Source organism: Phacochoerus africanus, chromosome 15 (genome assembly GCF_016906955.1).
Source record: "Phacochoerus africanus isolate WHEZ1 chromosome 15, ROS_Pafr_v1, whole genome shotgun sequence".
Taxonomy (NCBI): domain Eukaryota; kingdom Metazoa; phylum Chordata; class Mammalia; order Artiodactyla; family Suidae; genus Phacochoerus; species Phacochoerus africanus.
The window spans coordinates 14,997,397-15,004,083 of NC_062558.1; positions in this window are offsets into that span (position 1 = coordinate 14,997,397).

The following is a 6,687-nucleotide window of genomic DNA, read 5'->3' on the forward strand; positions in this document are numbered from 1 at the left end:
AGGTCATCCCCACTCAGAATTACTGGCAGTAGCTTCCTGCCTCTCATCTGGCCTATGCCAAACCCAGGGGGCAACTGTGGCCTTTGACCTTTCACAACACCCTTTTTATTTTCGAATGCAGAAGGGAAAAAAAACCTATAATAACCACTCTTCTGTGTAAAATCATAAAAGGCTTTAAAGTGGCTAAGAAATAGCCAAACCTATTCAACGCAGCTACCATCAAGAAGGATGAGTAACCGATAATTCTAGCAACTAAGAGTAACAAAAGAGATTCAAAAAGAAAAATAAAACCTACCAAGATTTATGTTGGCCTTGGGGAATACATGTTTTCTGATGATGAAGTCTTTGCTGAAAACATTTTTGTTCCTTAGGAATGGCTAGCAAGGATGGTGTCATTAGAATAAATGTCTGGCCTAATGTGGTATGTACACACACACACACTGTACCGGAAGATTGACTTCATTCCTTATATAGCCATAACTTGTCTTTCACCTCAGATGGCAAAATCCAGCTTGATCCCAGCCTCCTTGCTCACCAGACTTGGTTGCTTTTCTAATTCAAATGTATCCTCAGAGGAGGTCAAGTTGCTACCAATCGGGATATTCAAAAGGATGCCGTACTGAGATGGTTGGGAAGTGGCTGGAGGAAGGATGGAGAGGTGGGGCTGGGAGGTGAACTAGCAAGAATGGTGTCATTAGAATAAATCTCTGGCCTAATGTGGTGAATGCAGTGGCCAACGTGCAGGTGTGTTCAGGCTCAGAAATCCTTCACGTTCCCTTTCAGGCTTACCTCTTGCTATGACAAGGATTTTGAATCACAGGTCAAATCATTTTTAATAGTCAAGAGCATTAATCCTTAATATTTGACTTTTGGATGACTTTAGGGGGTGAGTAGTAGCAGATTTAGCAATGATTATGTTGTGGCTTGGGTTGACAATGGTGAAAATAAGTTTATATTCACTGAACATGCACCAGATGGAGCTGGGCTGGGGGTTATTTGATGCCTCCCTTCCAAGCACTCAGAACTTACTGATTTGGATGTTAGTGCACAAGAAATAGCCACTTGGAAAGCCCCTTTTGGAGTGGAGGTGATGAGTTTTCAGTTGTTTAATATAGTTGGAAACTATATCTTGCTTGAAGCTAGACCACAAACATGGCACCACCCCTTAACCACATAAATGTGTTTCTTCCTGTCGCCAAGGACCAGCCCCAGGGCTTCCAGGTTTAGACTGGCAAGTGGAATCCATGCACCTGAGAGCTCTGGACACTTGCTATCTGTTCAGTTATTGAGCCTCTCTTCCGCTCCTGGGCAGCGCTGCTGCTCTCTGCCACCCTGGCTCAAATGTGATTTTTTACCTCCATTGCAAGTAGCTGCAGCAGTGGCATTTGCAAAAACTTTGAATAACCAGGAGAACTAAATGCTCTAAGCAAAGACAGCATTAAGCCTAGTTTCTCCATATCCAGTTTTCTGTTGGTCTGTGCATGGCCAGCTCACTCTTCTGGCTGAAGCCTGGGAGACGGTGGGTTTATTTTTACAGAAAGGGGCACCCACACATCTATGCTCTGGGTTAACAGGAAGAGTGGAATCACAAAAAGCCAGTGGTGGTCTTGGGCTGCAGGAATAGAAGGGACAGGCCTGGCGGTCTTCAGACAGACCCAAAGAGGGCGCTTCTCCTCTGGAGTGAAGGCTGATCAATGAGGCCTCCCATCCCTTCACACACACTCCATCCTCTCTGCTCCACAGTGACTGCCTTGTGTCCCATGGCTGTAGGAACACTGCGCCACCTGAGAAATAAACGTGACCCTACAGGTTTTTAACCAGATGCAGTTCACATCACGGGACAGTGGCAGTTTTTAAATCCATGAATCTCTGATTGCCAGGAGTTAATTCAGATCAAGTTCAATACTAGTAAACAATACTAGTAGACCCCTCTTACAATGAAGGTATTGTAGTCTCTTGTGCCACCTCTTCTTTAAGATAGATTTATTCAAATGAACATGGGTTGTAACTAGAGATGTAAAGCATTTAGACTTATTCTTCCTCTGTTCTTCTAGAACTCATGAAAATAAAAACATTGAAAATATTCATTATTTCTAGGGTTCTTGATTATCTAAGACTTTGGGGCTGGGCTAGGGGACAAGGTGGTACAACTGAAATAAAAGAATCCTAAATGGGCTTTGGACCAGGACCCTGCTGCCCAAAGTAGTAAGTGACGTTGGCTACCAATGCTTTGCAATGTAAAGTCATTGCTTTGCTATTCAAAGAATCCCATACAGAGTGGCTGTAGTGCTGTGGGTTGGGAACACTTTCATAAGTTTTCTGTCCCACCCCACCCCCACCCCCCTGCCACATCCTTGCAGATGTCCTTAGTGTGGCTTCCAGCCTGACCACAGCCAAGTGTCCTCTTACCCCATCCACCCCTCCAGTGCCCATGTTTTGAACTTGTTTTGTTTACATGATTATTGGGACTCTTCCTCATTTTTAGAGATCAAAAACATAACCACATATAAATTAAACTTTAATCGGAAAAAGAATGAAAGTGTAACCGCTCACCTCTGCTGACACTACCAGATGGACAATAACACTAAGCTGATAGTTCCCATCCAAGGCAAAGACATCTTATTTAGATTGCTATGCAGTCTTTCTATGGCTACTAGATGGATTGTTACCTTCAGGCTTTTTGACTATTTTGAAATGGCTCATGGGGTCCTACTGGGTGACTCTCTGGGTCCCAGGGGCTCTAGAAAGGGACCACTGCTTCCTGGGACAGATTCTATATCCATATCCACCCGTACTTTTGCATCCTCAGAAATGAAGGGAGGAGCCCACCAGAAAGAGCCAGAAATAGGTCTCAAAATTCTAGTCTAGGTTTGGCCAGCCAGCATCCAGCTGTGTGACTTGGGAAGTTCACCAAACTGCTCTTCACCTGCAAATGTTCGGGAGGAGGGGATCTTTAAATTCCTCTCAAGCTCAAAGCAGTCGAGAGCAGAAATAACCTGAAGTTATTCTTTCCATATCTGGTGTCGCCCAAGAGCACAGGTCCCCTTCCCTTGTGGGTGTTGTCACGCTGCAAGGATGGTCTGGAAAAGACATGAAAAAATTCTTCCCCAGGGTCACACTGAATTCAAACCTGGATCAGCAACTCTGAAATGACCCATTGAGCAAAGTGGTTCATCTCTCTGCCTCTGGGTCACCTACTCTTGTTGGTACAGAGGAAACCTCAGGGCCTCGAGATTTGCAGAGCCTCACTCTAGAGACTCCAGACTGATGTTCTCCAAGAAGAAAACTGCAGCTTTAGTGTGACCCAAAGAATGAGGTTTTAAAATGTTTCAGAAGCTATTCATCCAAATGAGCTCTGCTTCTCAAAGTAGCCTCCTTGAAAACTACTCACTCCAATGATGCTGTCACTGCAAGAATGTGTATTGGAACTCCCCTTAGAGGCTCTCCAGACCTACTCAGATCAGCCTAAGGGAAACCAAGCTCACCACTTCTCAACCACAAGCAGAAGATGGAGGCGCCAAATAGAATTGCGTCACTTGATCCATTTTTGTCACCAGTCTTAATGCTATATGACCCTTCAAAGAATAGAAATTTGCCAAGAGTGAAAAGCTATTGAAGAACAGTTTGTAGGGTCTGAAAGCTGATCCCAGCAAAGGAAAGAGAAGTGATGGGAGGAGTTCCCATTGTGGCTCAGTGGATTAAGAACCCAGTATAGTCTCTGTGAGGATACAGGTTCAATTCCTGCCCTCATTTAGTGGCTTAAGGATCCAGCATTGCTGCAAGCTGTAGCATAGGTCACACTTGTGGCTTGGATCCAGTGTGGCTGGGGCAGTGGTGTAGGCCTGATGCTGCAGCTCTGATTTAATCCCTAGCCACAGCTGTGGCCATAAAAAGCAAACAAGAAAGGGAAAAAAAAAAGTGATGGGAAACATTTTCAGGTCCTCTGAGGCAGCCACACTGCAGAGGACAGCAAGCTGCAGTTTCTGTGTGCCTTGCTGCGCTCTCCAGCTGTGTGCTGCAGATTATGGGACTGGGATGGGGTCCTGCATAGAGAATGCTTGAAGTAAGTCATTTCTGCAATTGGAAGCAGTGTTTTTGTTTTTTTTGTTTGTTTGTTTTGTTTTTTAAATTTTTGCAGTCACAGACCTCTCTGAAAGTATAATGAATGCTGTGACCACCTTTCCAGAACAGTACAGAGAGCCTGAGATTCTGTACACCACTCACAATTGTAGGGATTCTATGAATTCTGGAAACTTCTCCCTATACCCCAGGCTAAGAGCTCCTGCACACAGGCTCTGGTTTAGTCCTGGGCTGTGCTGGCCAAACTGACCAGGTCAGCTCCTTCTAGGGTGTCCTGGCAGTTGGTAGGACAGGCTGGGCCCAGGGCAAAACTTGAGGCTTAGCTAAGAGGTCAAGCAGTGGAAACCCACCCCCCCACACACACCGCCCAGGGCAGTTGTCAAGGCCACAATAGCTGCTCTGGGCCCCCCAGGAGGTTCTGCCTAAGATCTAGCTGTTCCCACAAGGACAGGGTTTAGGAGTTCCTGGTAGCCCCTTCTTTACAGGAGGGTGTGAGTTGGTTCTATGGGAGTACAGGGGGAGAGGAGGGGTTACAGGGCACAATCTGCCAAGGATTTGGGGTGCTTTGTTGAGGGCTCCTTCAAGGAGCTGGCCTGGGAGGGTCGAATGGAAATGAAAGAACTCTGCTAGGAAAAGGATGCCTGGATTAGGAGACGGTGCCTGACTCACTTAGAGATCATGAAGGCTCTCAGAGACCACCTGGTCCAAACCCTCTTGTCCCACCATCGTCCGTGGACCCCTTCCAAGGCCACAGAGTTTGCATGAAGAAGAGAGTGCTTACTGAGCCGGGACACATTCACTTGGGAGGCTGGGATTGGCATAAAGGTACAGACCTTGCAGTTAATGCGCTCACCATGTGAGGGCGCTAGCATTCTCTCCCTTGTGGCATCCGGAATGGAACAGCTTGATTTTTTTCAAGCTTTCAATCTGAGATCAGCCCAGAAACTCTGCTAAAATGTTACCTGCCACTAACTGAGCAGTACTGCACCTTAGAGGCACTAGTAGCTTTATATATCCATGTAAAACATTCCCTGTATCCTCACAACCACCTTTTGCACACAAAGAAGATACAGCCCACGGATTTTAAATAGATCATGGAAGGTCACAGAACTAGTACAGGCAGAACCAGGATTCATCTATGTCTGTTTGACTCCAGAATCTGGGCTTTTACACCCTACCCTGCCTCCCCCAGAGAATAAAAACCTAAAAGATGGAAACTGCACACAACCCTGGTCTAGATCCCACTCCAAGATGAAGTCTTTCAACATCTTTCTAGAAGTTGGGGGGAAATCCTTGTTTCAAATTCTCCAATTTTGATATGATGAAATAAGGTCCTAGAACCACTGGGAAATAGGGCTTACCATCCAGTCACCTGCCTAAATGAGGAAGCAACTAGAATAGATCCGGGAGCCCCACTCACACTCTTTGTGCTCCCCAGGTGCCTCTAGAGACACAGGAAGCCCCCTCCATGTAGTTCAGGACCCCAAGCTCTTGGCAGTTTGATTCCTCACCACATACTATTGCTTCTCTCCTTCACTTCCTTTCTTGCTGTCTTTGGAGTGGCTGAATTTGAATTGATTTTCATGTGCATTATAACTTGAACCCTGGAGAAGTCAAGGGCACACAGGTGGAGGAACTGACTCCATGGCCCCCTTAGAAAACTGGGCATTGACCCCCATAGTGTGGAGGCCCAGGCTCCTGTGGGCTTTGGGTTTCCCCTAGGCTGGGAGGCCACTAATAATAACTAAAACACATTGAGCTATTGCTTTATGCCAGGTCCAGCACCGAGATTCACGTGAAGCATCTCAGTAAATCCCACCACAGCCTAGTGAGGTGGTCCTTTCATTCCATTTTATAGATGAAGAAACTGAGGTACAGAAAAGTTACTTGCCCAAGGTCTGCCTCCTGAGTGGGAGGATTTAGACCCCGATAGTCCAATGCAGGAACAATGCTCTTTGCTGCTCTTCTGTAGAGTTGCTCTTCTGGGAGTTTGCCATTTTCCACGCAGATTCTGCAACTTTATTGTCATAGAGTGGTGACTACATGCATTTGCATAGCACTTTATAGTTTATGGGTTTCATTATCTAATATCTAATTTAACCACTCATTCAAAGAGTAATTATTAAGTGCTCACCAACTGCCAAGTACAGTGCCCCAAGTCCTTGCTATCCCACCTGTGTCCCTGGACCACCAGCAGCCACAGCATCTCCTGGGAGCTTGTTGAAAAGGAAAATCTTGGGCCCTCTACACACCAGAGTCAGAATCTGCATTTAAACACGATTAAGGAGTTCTCATTGTGGCTCAGCAGGTTAAGAACCTGACACAGTATCCATGAAGATTCAGGTTCGATCCCTGGCCTCAAACAGTGGGTTAAGGATCCGGCGTTCCCACAAGCTGCAGTATAGGTTGCAGATATGTTTGTGGCAGAGACCAGCAGCTGTAGCTCCAACTTGACCCCTGGCCAGGGAACTTTCATATGTGGCAGGTGCAGCCCTAAAAAGAAAAACAAAACAAAAAAACAAACAAAAAAGACTCCCAGGTGATTCATATGCACATTAAAGTTTGAGAATCCCTGCTTTGTAATATTTCCATAATAACACGATGAAG